Consider the following 12,357-nt stretch of genomic DNA (forward strand, 5'->3'; position numbering starts at 1 on the left):
AAGGAGGTTTAATAAATGCTGCCGTGAATCACACTACCCAGTCAGAAGCCTGGGTTTCCCACTCTGTGGCCTCATTTAGAGGTGTGGCTCTTCCTCTTCTCATACAAGACCATGATGTGTCAGTGTGCCAGAGCGGGTGCTGGACTCAGAGGAAGTGCCTTCTCACTCCAGTTCTCAATGAAGGCAGTCTTTCCATCTGCTTTCATTACAGGGATTACAGACACATAATATGGTTTGAAGAGGCAGCACATAAGAAAAAGACAGCAGATACGGAGGCCAAGGTGGCAGCCTTCCAGGGGATGGCAATAATTAAAGCTGGTGCATGAAGCTTTTCCCAGACTAGATTTCCCTAGCACAAGGGTTAGCCTAAAACTTCAGTGCCATCCTTTTAAAGGGTACATGCATAGAAAGAACCATCACATTCAACAATGCCTAAGAGTCTCAAGAACTAAATGGTGCTCCCCACCACCCATTTCCCAAGCAATGCTGATCAAGGCAAGCTTGCGGACTGCTGAATTCAGTTTTCTGGGGAACAGCAAATTACCAGGAGTTAGCATGTTGTGGTGTGTAGGCCATGTGAATACCAAGACCTATTTGCAAACACTATAGGAAAGCTAAATTGAGTTAATTTCAATTTCTTGAATTGAAACACTGAATTAAAAAACAATTTAAATGTATCACTCTTTTAGAAAAATATCAATGCTTTAAAATTAATTTCATTTTTTAAATGTACCATTAACTCAATAAAGCCTTTTGGGCTTTTTAAGCTAATTGTCTTTGAACTCATTTTAAATTCAAAAGTCTTTATAATTTTGATAATATTTTAAAAACTATCCTCACTATAGCAGTTCATATTATAAACTTAGAAGGACACAGAAAAAACTAATGAGGCCCTTGTACAACAATGTTACACATATTTTTGAACCATTTGTATTATTTTTGTAGAACAGTAGGAGTTATCCCACTTTGTTTAATGAAATCATATGTGTGTATGTATCTGTATGTATATATGTACACAGTAAAAATTTCTAAATTCATGGAAAAAATTCCAAAGACTCTACACTAGAATGTTATCTCTAGGGAACAGACAACATGAGTATTTTGCTATAATTTTTATACTTTTATTATTTTAACTTGATTAGTGCTAGCAAGTTGTTATAATTTCTATAACTGACAAAACATATAATTTAATAGATATTTTAAGCTCCAAAGCCAACAATTTGTTTGAATATGGTCAGTTCATTTTGCCCACATGGGAACAGGATTTAAGGCTCTTCTTAGCAGTTTGGCCACATATTATGAACATTTTCCATGCCATGACTCTTCCACAACAACAATATTTTAAATAGTTTCATAATATCCCACTTTATAAATGTATAATCACTCACTGTCAAGTTTCACATTTCAATGGGGACACATGTTCATTGAGAATAATACAGAAGTGAGGTTGGAAAGTAAATGGATTCTCTTCTCACTTTCCACTCCTTTAGAGGAACACATTTTAAAAAGTTTAACATATGTTTTTCTAGACATTTTACTATTTACATACAAATTCAAACAGTATAAGAGAGTATCCAATGAAAAGAAAAACATTCTTTCCCTGTCCCACACCTTCTTTTAACTGTTCTATTTTTAATGCTTCTAATAGTAATTCAGATATGATTTACCAACTTAAAATACCATTTGTTGATTTGCTTAGTGTATGAGACATACCTGTCACTTACACGACTTCCTTTTCCTTTCAACTGTCAATCGTCTTGTTTTAGTTTTAAGTCTATTGTTTTATTTTCTAGTTTTGAAATTATATTAAAATATCTATTTCTTGACCCATCTACGTACAATTACATTTTCCTTGCTCCTTGAGGGCTCCTTGAGGGCTAGGGACCTGGATTCCACATGTTTTGCATGGCATCTGCACAAATGTACCAGGATTCTAGCTCATTCGATGGCCCAACTCTTCCTTCTAGAGCAGCTCTAGATCCTAGTCTCAAAGACAGCAGACTCTGCATTATGACTTGTAAAAAACCCACAGAGAAAGGACAGGTAGGGAAAATGTGTAGCCAGCGTTCCTGGTTTGTCTTCGTCCACTGTCTTGAATCTATTAGGGCCCAGATCTGACTTCTTTGCATGTATGGGCACAAGGCCCACGGAGGCTTTAAGACAGTGACTAAAGAATGGATTTATCCTTTTCTTTAGACACGCTCATGAGCAAGAAGGAGGAGGAGGTCAGATCTGTCACCAAATGCTCTTCAATATTCCCCAAATTACTAACTGTCTTCAAAAGGGTAAGGTTACCAAGCAAAGGGCTGGGATTTTCTGGAAATAGTTTTTCAGAGAAGCATTATTTCAATGGCTTGATCTGTCAGCCTGGGATCACGCACAGGTTGACAGATTTTTCAGACAGAATGGTGTTCCAATACTCCCGCTAGTTCTGGGCAGGAAGGCAGGGAGGATTTGGGGAAACAGCAACTATTGTGATGGAGAAAGAGCTGTCCTGCTCGCCCTTTTAGAAATAATCCTCACATCTGTACAGCACTTCTCAAACCATTCTCAAATCCATCCTTAGATGGATTACACAGGAGGTTCACATCAGTCAGACCTAACCCACCCATTCTTCAGCCAGTACAAGCAAGGTTAGGATCACTTACAATGCTTGTTTAATCATCAAGGATTTCCCCCACCTTGTTTCCACCATGTTCCAGTTCTGCAGTTTCTTAACTGTAGCTAATTTCCCACTATTGGCTCCACATCCGCTTTTCGGCAAAATCCTTGGAGATTTTTATGACTGCATTTCCTCTCTCTTACACTTGTTTTACCATCTAATTGCCTGCCTCTTCCTTTTTTTAAAATGACTCATCTATATCAAGTCTTTCCAAGGCATTCTACTTGGTGTGCATAAAAAAACAACTCTCTTTTCATGTTCGTCTTCCATTGGCTTATGTGACATTTAATTAAACTACATCATTACAAGAGCATACATACAGGCATAAATGGTTGGGGTACAATCACAGCTGACATGGCTGAGCATCCCACTCAACTGGTGGAAGTGACAGTGTTAATATATATCAGAAATTAGCCAACTAGCAGAGAGCCTTCAGCATGCTGTGCCGTCAGTCAATATGATTTACCAAAGACATGGAAAGGATTCATTAAATAGTTGGTTAAGGGAGAGCAGTTCAGAGAGCTTGCACTTCCATGAATTCTACAAAGATTGGTCATGAGAGCTCTTTCTGCATCACAGAGGGCACTGCTCTAGCTTGTATCCCTGGGACCTGAGTCTTGATTAGCCTGTATGTGGCTAGCACCTTGGCAGACCCATTTTGGACGAGGGAGGCTGGGAGGATGTGGGGATGGTTCAGACTCCCCTGAAATTGTCTTCCAAATTTCAGAGTTCAATGAAATTGAACTAAATCAGGATCACTAAATTGTGAGCTGAGCATAGCTCCAATGATATCTATTGTGGTGGGTAGAGTAGTGCCTCCCCCTAAGATGTCAATATCCTAATCCTTAGAATTTGTGAATAAATTAGCTTACATGGCAAAGGGAAATTAAGGCTGCAGATGAAATTAATGTTGCTCATCACTGTACCTTAAAACAGGGACATTATCCTGGCAGGCCCAATGCAATAAGAAGGGTCCTTACAAGTGGGAAAGAGTGAGTTGGAGGTAGATGTGACCCTGGAGAAGCTCGAAATAGTTCAGTGTCAGGAGAATTTCAACCTACCGTTGTTGGCTCTGAAGATGGAAAGGACCACAAGTGAAGGACTGTGAGTACCCTCTAGAAGCGGGGAAAGGCAAGAAAAACAAATTCTCCCCGTAAAGGAATGTAGCCCTGCAAACACCTTGATTTTAGCGTCCTGAGACATGCCTCAGACTTCTGACCTCCAGAACTGTAAGATAATAGGTTTGTTTTTTTGTTTTTTTGCAGTACGCGGGCCTCTCACTGTTGTGGTCTCTCCCGTTGCGGAGCACAGGCTCCGGACACGCAGGCTCAGCAGCCATGGCTCACGGGCCCAGCCGCTCCGCGGCATGTGGGATCTTCCTAGACCGGGGCACGAACCCGTGTCCCCTGCATCGGCAGGCGGACTCTCAACCACTGCGCCACCTGGGAAGCCCCGAGGTTTGTCTTTTTTAAGCCACTAAGTTTGTCATAATTTGTTATAGCAGCGTAGGCAACTAGTACCTCTACCTTCTTATTTCTGTGACATCGTCTGCTTTCCTAATAAAGGAAATTACATTTATAGGATTTATTTAATGTAAGCTCTGAATTTTACAACCCCTTCCTACTCCCCGCTGTGTTTAAAAGTAGTTTTAAAGCTGCTGCTTGTGACTAGAGGAATGTAAAATAAAGGGCCAAACCTCTTTAAAGCATTTCAAACATTTTGTTGTGACTATCCAAGGAAAGCTTTGAAACAGCAGTTCTCTCGTGGATGGAAAAAGAGCAAGGAGCATGAAGTGCTCTGTGACGTGCCATGATTGATAAGCCAAGGTCCTGGGTGAGCAAGTGTCAGGCCTTGTTTAGAGATGGGAGGGCCTCCCAGGGCAGCTGGCATCATCCCCTGCTGTGCTCAGCTGGACTGGTCCCCAGAGTGACCTTGCAAACACCGGTCACCGCCAAGTTTATCTTGGTCGGTGTTGTCTATCAGCACAGAACCTCTTCCGTTTAGACGGTAAGACCCCAGGGAGTTGCAAGAAGAAGCAACGCCAAAGAGAATGCACAATGTTAAGTCACTGGGGCTTTGCATAAACCAGCAGAGGAATCAGAAGGAGGGAGCAAAACATCCCGCGACAGGTACAAGGCCTGTTGTGATAGGAAGATAGAGGACTGTGAAGAAGTGGAACTTTCCCCAACTCAGAATCCAACATAAAGATAAGATACATGTGCAGACAAATAATTTACCAGTCGTGGTGATTAAATCCTGAGTGAGCACCCAGGTGGTCCATGTTTTGGAGTCAAAGAAGGGTCTTTCACCCTCAGCTCGGGTATGTGTGTGTTGGGGGTCCACTCGTAAGGAAGGAGATAAGCAGAAAAGGAAGATGCTCAGAGTTCTGGACGGGTGTCAGAGTGTCAGCACATACACTTGCTCAGGTGACCCCTGGTTGACCAAGAGGAATGATGCGGGAGATTCTGTTATGACACTTGTCCTGAGTGAGGAGTTTGGGTAAGCAGGCTCTCAGCAAATTGTAGCAGTTCTCTAATTTTGAACTAAGAAATTATACTTGGTCTCATTAATAGAGATTCTCTGAGGTTCATGAGAATAGGGGTGACATATATCAGTATTTCTGAAATATTAAGAATTTAGAGATGGGAGAGAAGGTTGCCCAGGATGGATATGTGGCTTGGGACAAGGCATCTCACCTGGGACTTGACTTTTCTTGTATAACATGGGGTCAAGGGGTTTCCCCTGTAACCTCAGACTTAAGAATAAAGTGAGATATACATAGACTATTTGGTAACTTTGAAGTACTTTGCTTAAGTTATGATTAATATTTTCATTGCTGTAAATAGATTGACTTTAATTCATACCAATTTATCAGAATTACCAAGGTTTATAACAATTTTTCTGCCAAGGTATTTTACGGTCAGAGAACAAATTGGTTCCTTTTTGACCCTGTGACCTTCTTTAGTTGCTATCTCATATCTATTCTCCTTCTCTTGACCAAATTCCATGTTTCCACTTTCTCACCACCCCACTCACTCATCTGTCCCCATCACACTGGTTTATATATCCCCGTTGGTTTATAGAAATTACTTTGGACAAGGTCACTAATGAGCTTCTAATTGTCAGATTCTCTAATAATAGTAACAATAATAATGATGGGGATAGCTAATGTTTATTGAGCTTTCATTATGTCAGGCATGTTTCTAAGTGATGTACGTGTATTAACTAACTTAACTTTATCCTGTGAAGTAGGTAATATTATCAATCAGATCAAGAAGGAAACTGGCACAGAGAGGTGTCCCTTGTCTAGGTCAGAGTTTGCAAGCAGCAGAGACAAGACACAAACCTAGGCAATCATACTCCACTGCCACACTTGCAACCACCATGCTACGCTACCTCTTACATTTAGATAGTGAGACCTTCTAGATGTGAATATTGCTTTCAGTGACAATCCTTGGTTGGGAATGGGGGATTGAAAAGCAAAGTGGGTGTGGGTGTATTAAAACAGTGGAGCTGCATTTAAGTCTAGGGATGTTCCTGCTCTTGTTTTGAGAGGTCTACAGATGAGCCAAGGTTGGCAGCCTTTCTGAGAGTTCTTGGTCTGGGGCTGTGACTGGGCAAGTGCGGAAGGGCAGGATGAAGAGGCTGTAATGGGGGGCCAAGGAGAACCTCACTGGGCATTTGGATGAGTCACCAGCAGGGAGGAGCAGGCAGGGTCAGCAGGGTAGTTCATGGGAAACCAGGGGGACTTTCAAAACCTCTTTGTGGCACCCTGGGGGCTTCAGGATCTGTGGTTTCCTAGTGCATGAGTGTCCCTGTCTTCAGGCTTCGTGATGATGATAAACAACTTACGTTCCTTGGTGGTCCTCACATCTTCAGGACTTGGGTTAAAATGGCAAACTGGCACTTCTAATAGAGCAGACAGCATGCTCCTGTACCCTTGTTAACTTCCTCTTTGCCTCCCTAGGGGTACAGTGAAGCTGGACAGAAAAAGCAGAGCCCATTGCAGTCTGCCTGTGTACATGTCCGCATCCTACAGAGATGTGAGAGAAAAGGAAGGAAGAGACATTTTGAAATGCTATTTTGAGGGAAAAGCCTCAAAAATGAAATGGAGCTGTAGTCAACTAGAATACAGATGTGTTAGCTCGCCTGTTCTGGGATAAGTTATTTTTTCAGATGTACATAAAGCAATTTAGCCACTCATAAATTTGATGAGTCAAGACATAATCCCTTAAAAAGCAATGTTGGGTAATTTGCCTGTTATTTTATGGAAACCATTTAGTAACCACATAATGTAGGTGAGAGTCGACAGTGTAAATATACCTCACACTCCCAATCAATGGGGAGTCACTGAGAGAGGATTCAGGGAGCACCCTGGGGCAACTTCATGTACCATGTCTGTGAGTGTACAAATCTGTGTGCGTGTGCACATGGATGTGAATGTAGGCATGGATGAAGGCCGCTTTGTTTGTGTAAAGACAGTTTATTTTGTCAACAGAATGAAAATAATCTGACATGGCAATTCTGGCTCTCCATGACTGGGAAAATGTTGGTTTTTGTCTCCAGAATAAAGTACCTCGGGTCTGGAAATCTTACAGCTAATTAAATAATTTTTTCAAATGGACACCAAACAGGACAGTGTCTATTTTGGGAGCCCAATTTCTTCCATGAATTTCCTACCTCCTCCCAAAACCCATACCCCTGTTGGAAACATGACTGAGATGCTCTGCTAGTCCTATGGAAGTCCCCCCAATCTATGTTCTCTGGGCAGAGGATCAAATTACCTACCATGATCCCTTCTCACTCTCTTCCTCTTAATAATAGAACATTACCCCCACCCTGAGATTTAGCTGGGAACGTGTACACATCTACAGAGATAGAGGTTGATTACTCAGCCTCCTTATGGTTTAGCTGTGGCATGTAGTTAAATTTTGACCAAGAAAGTGATAATAGAAGTGATATAGGTAAACTTCTGGACTGAGTTTTCTAATGAAGCTATGTGTCTTTCTCTCTTTCTTTCCCCCTCCCCTCTGACTAGGAAATGGTAATCGAAGCTGCTCCCTTGGACCCATTGATGGAAGCTTCAGATTGAGGATGGCAGAGCTGCTCAAACTTCCTGAACTGTTGGATGAGACAGAAATGAACTTCTCTTTTATTTAAGCCTCTGGATTTTGGGTGTCTTTGTTATACCAACTTTCCTGTAACCTAACTAAAAGATCTATATGCAGGACCAATTTGTGCCCTAAAATATTCTGGTTGACATCTCCCCCCAAAGCCTAGATCTACTCCCTGAAGACTAGAGAGAGCTGCATGAGAGCAGAGCTCAAGACATTGTGGTTTGCTTAAACTATGACTCCTTGGAAAGTTAAGAAATGGAATTCATTGCAGTAGCTGGGAGAACATCACCAAGAAATTCACCATTAAATGTTTTGTTGTTGCTGATTGTGTAACTTCTGATTTTGATATAATTTCAAAATTATACAAAACTTACAGATAGGTTGCAAGAGTAGTGCAGGAACATTTGCAAACCCGCTTTTCGGATTTACCAACTGTTGTGCCCATTTTACTTTCTCATTCTCCTCTATTGCGTGTGTGTCTACTAATATATTCTTTTTTTCTGAATTACTTGAGAGTGAGGAGACTGTCTTTATGATTTTTTACTTTTTGGAAAAACATAGCCCAGTTATTTGTAGAATGTTCCTCAAACATGATTAGATTTAGGTTGTATATTTTGAGCAGGAATGTCATAGAAGTGATGCTGTGCCTTCTCAGTGCCTCATATCAGAAGTCAAGTGATGCCCATCTGTCACTTTGATCATCAGGTAAAGGTATTATCCACCAGGTTTTTCCATTGTAAGGTTACTCTTCTTCTCTGTTTATTTAGTAAAGAATGTGTGGGCAGATACTTTGGGGCCATGTAAATATCCTGTTACTCATCACACTTTTAAACCAGTTTTAACATCCACTGTTACATTTTATATACTAGGAATTTTTAACAAAGACTTACTTGAAGAAAGTGCAGGTGCTTAGGACTATCTACCTTGGAAGAAAGAGACCTGGAGTCTAGTTTCAGCCCATCAACCCCAGACTTTGATTTCCTTTTTTGTAAAGTGGATGGTCATGTTCTTGGGTGAAATGACTTCTGTCTGGTTCTCTGAATCCAAGGATCTGGCGTTTATAGACAGGGGTACTCCTGGCATCTTCAGAAGGAGAGTTCTTTGAGGTGCAAAACTGTCACATGCTTTGTAGGATCCTTGGCATCCCTGGCTGTTGTTTACTAAAATTCCAGAAGTTTTCTGCCCTGGAGAGGTTTTAAAATATGGCTGTTCATTGTTTGACACCTCTCCTGTCAAGAGGTGAGGCCCATGTTACCTTTCCCTGAATCTGGGTGTGCCTGTGCTCAATTTGGCTGATACAGTACAGCAAAAGTGACACTGTGTGACTTCTGAGCTTTGGTCCTAAAATGCCATGTAACTTCCCCCTTGTTTGCAGGAAGTCTTAATCTTGGAGGCTTGAGATAGCATGTAAGATGTTGGCTTCCCTGAGGGTGCTACGCTATATACAGTTGCTCTGGTCAACAGTCCCAGCTAAGGCCACCTTTGAGTCATCTTGGCCCAGGTACCAAACATGTGAATGAAGAAGTCTCTACATGATTCCGGCCTACGGTTATTTGAGAACTTCTCAGCTATTTGAATCTTCCTAGCTGAGATCCTGGGTTGTTGTGGAGTAGAGGCAACTGTACCCCTTCTGAATTTTTTTTTTTTTTTTTTTTTGTGGTACGCGGGCCTCTCACTGTTGTGGCCTCTCCCGTTGCGGAGCACAGGCTCCGGACGTGCAGGCTCAGCGGCCATGGCTCACGGGCCCAGCCGCTCCGTGGCATGAACCCATGTCCCCTGCATTGGCAGGCGGACTCTCCCACAAAAATGTGAGTATAATAAAATGGTCGTTGTTTTATGCCATTTTAATTTGGAGGGCATTGCTATGCAGTGATACCTGGGACATCCGTACCTTTCCAAGTCCCCCTGAAGGACTGTACCACCCTCAAGTGGGAGCCACTGTGGATTCTAGCCTAATGCTTTCACTTTCTACTACTTGTCGACAAAATATATTTTAAGTCAAAATATTATGATACGGTGAGTGTTGTCTGTTTCTCCTATGTGTCCTCAGAGGGAACAAGGGCATTACTTTTGTGGGTTTTTTTGTAATGTCAGCAACCCTTGTTTACTCTCTAAAGTTTATTAGGAACCATGGCATGTTCATGGGACACTGATTACTTCCAAATAATAAGTACTTATAATAAGCAATATCGGTCATACTGTGCTTTTGGAATAGCTGTGATCCTGAAAAGGTGGTAATAAAATGAATTCTATAGAGGGAATCCTATTTCTTTAGAGGCTTGACTTACATATTTGAAGATGTATTCCAGACTCTTCTGTCTCACTGCCTTTAAAGACTTTAAGACTGACACTAAAGTCTGGGTAAGTGAGGACAGTGAGAGCTTTGAGTGATCCCTGTCTGGACTTGACATAGGTACTGTAACTGCCTTCTCTTGACATCTAATGGCTGCCCAACCTGAGAGGGAGGTGGAACCCTAAACATTCCCCATTCATTCGTTCATTCATTCATTCATTCAACAAACCAGGAATTGTATTAGGTTTTGGTGATAGAGCACTGGAGAAGGCAGGCACAGTTCTTTCCCTCATGGAGCTTACATTCAACCTAGCAGGATGCACAATAAGTGGGTAGTTTACAAGTTTGGTGATTACAGTAACACTGTGCCTCTCACAGTGGCAAAGGACCTGTTTGTTCTTCCTATCTATGGGTCATCTATCTGGCATTTCTGATTTCTCACCTGTCACGGGTAGATATATCCTATTACACACGACTGAATACAATTTGAGCCACTGTGATTTACCACTAAGTCTGACAACACCCAGATTAGTCTGTATGCTGTTCAAAAAAGATGAATCCACAGATTACTGGCTGGTTGTTGTGGAATGTCAAATTGCTATCCAAGTATTGACATATTTGCTTTTAATGTCTCTGTTCATCTCATTGCAGATCACTGACAAATAGTTCATACTCTAGCCCTGGTCCACAGACCACACTTTGAGTACTACAACTGTAGAGAAGTAGTATAGGAGGGTATCATGTTGTCAGTTGTTGCCCTTCTTCACATATTTCTCAACAAAAATTAGAAAATTGGAGGGAGTTTTCTCACAATGTGACTGTCTTATGTTCCATCTTATTTTTAATTCCAGCTTGATATGGGAGAATTAATGAGCAGAGGCTGGGAGTCATCACCTTACCTCTTAGAATCCACCTGTTGCTTACAAGGACATGCAGGTTCCTTTCACGTTGTTCCCAGGATCATTCCGTTCAGGGCCTGGCAGGGATGATGCAGACAGAGTTAACTTTCGGTATTCCAAGTTCCTACGTACCTAATATTGATATCATGATTCTCTAATGCTGGGTACCCTCTCAGGAGGGTACAAGGGAGAAAGTAACTCAAAACAGCTTTACATCATTCCACTTATGAAATTCTCACTGATATCATCTGAATTTTATAGGTAAAGAAATGGTAACATACTAAGTAAGGAACTCTCTTGGGTGAAAAAATAAGAAAAGGAACACTCAAATTTTGAATAATTTTTTTTCCAGGATTTAAAAAACTGGAAAAAAACAATTTCAAAGCGTGGAAGAGGGTAGCTTTTCATGAGCTAGAATTTCTCAGTAATTCCAATTATAAATATTTTTCTTATGAATAATTTCTCCTTAAAATTAAATAATCCAAAATGCAATGAATTATGCAGCAGCTAGGCAGAATATTACACTAGCTTGCTTTGTGCAAAATGAGAAAAAGAGTCTGTTCTATCCCAGATTGTATCTACCAGCCTGAGGTGAGAGGGCTGGCCTTAGGAGTATCATGTGGTGAGGCCTCTGGGGAAGATCAGGTAGCCCCTCTATTTCTCATGTCTAATCTGGCCACAGGGCAGAATTTCACAACAGAGCAGGGAAATCAGCTAATCACTGACACCTTGCCAGCTGTGGAGTACATTCAGTGAGGAATTGGAACTGGCAAATGAAGTCTTGCTGCTTGTGTCCAGATCTATTTACCTGAAAAAAATCATTCCCACCAAAAAAAAGAAAAAGAAAAAATCCAAAGAGCAAACAACAACATCCAAACCAAACAAGAAATTTAAAGGCCACTATCAAGCGTCTTTTCTCCTGCTTTTCCTTCAAAATACCAGTGTTTATTTAATAGACCCACAGCCCCAGGGTGGAAACAAACAGATCAATCACCAGAGTGTTCCATTGTGCCCATTATCCTGACATCCAGTTGATGGTATTTATCTGAGTCTGAAAGTCATCACACGGGCACAGGTGCAGCTGATGTGGCATGACATTGGTGCTATATAAAGGGCTGAGAGTGACAGCATGAAGGTAGAGGAAATCATGCCTAAGCATTCCAGGCAGCCAGCCCACCTCCCAGCCCTCCTGCCCACTGCCTCACCCGAATTACCTACTGGTCATGACCATCATGTCCCATCATCCACTTTAATAGCAGTTGGTACTCTGCTTGCTGCCTGCTCTGCCTGTCGCCAAGCCTCAGAACATCTCGTGGGACCATCTTTCTCTGCTGGGATGAACTCATGATGTTTTTGTTTTCTCTTTTGTTGTTTTGTTTTTTGCTC

The 12,357-nt window shown here is 41.6% G+C and overlaps 1 long non-coding RNA gene across 2 annotated transcripts in view; it reads left to right on the forward strand.

Moving 5' to 3' along the window:
• LOC113624001 (uncharacterized) overlaps positions 1 to 8,287 on the forward strand; it is an 80,818-nt gene extending 72,531 nt beyond the window's left edge. The window contains exons 6-7 of one of the 2 annotated variants that reach the window (XR_003434161.1): positions 2,197 to 2,285; positions 3,928 to 3,975. This is a non-coding gene — a long non-coding RNA (uncharacterized LOC113624001). Of the gene's footprint in view, positions 1 to 2,196; positions 2,286 to 3,927; positions 3,976 to 7,700 lie in introns of those variants that run through there. The other variant, XR_003434162.1, reaches the window with a different exon arrangement.
• Positions 8,288 to 12,357: the final 4,070 nt, after the last annotated feature.

The sequence above is a fragment of the Aethalodelphis obliquidens genome, unplaced genomic scaffold (genome assembly GCF_003676395.1).
Source record: "Aethalodelphis obliquidens isolate GAN/ISIS:26980383/991018 unplaced genomic scaffold, ASM367639v1 scaffold12, whole genome shotgun sequence".
In the NCBI taxonomy this organism is placed as follows: domain Eukaryota; kingdom Metazoa; phylum Chordata; class Mammalia; order Artiodactyla; family Delphinidae; genus Aethalodelphis; species Aethalodelphis obliquidens.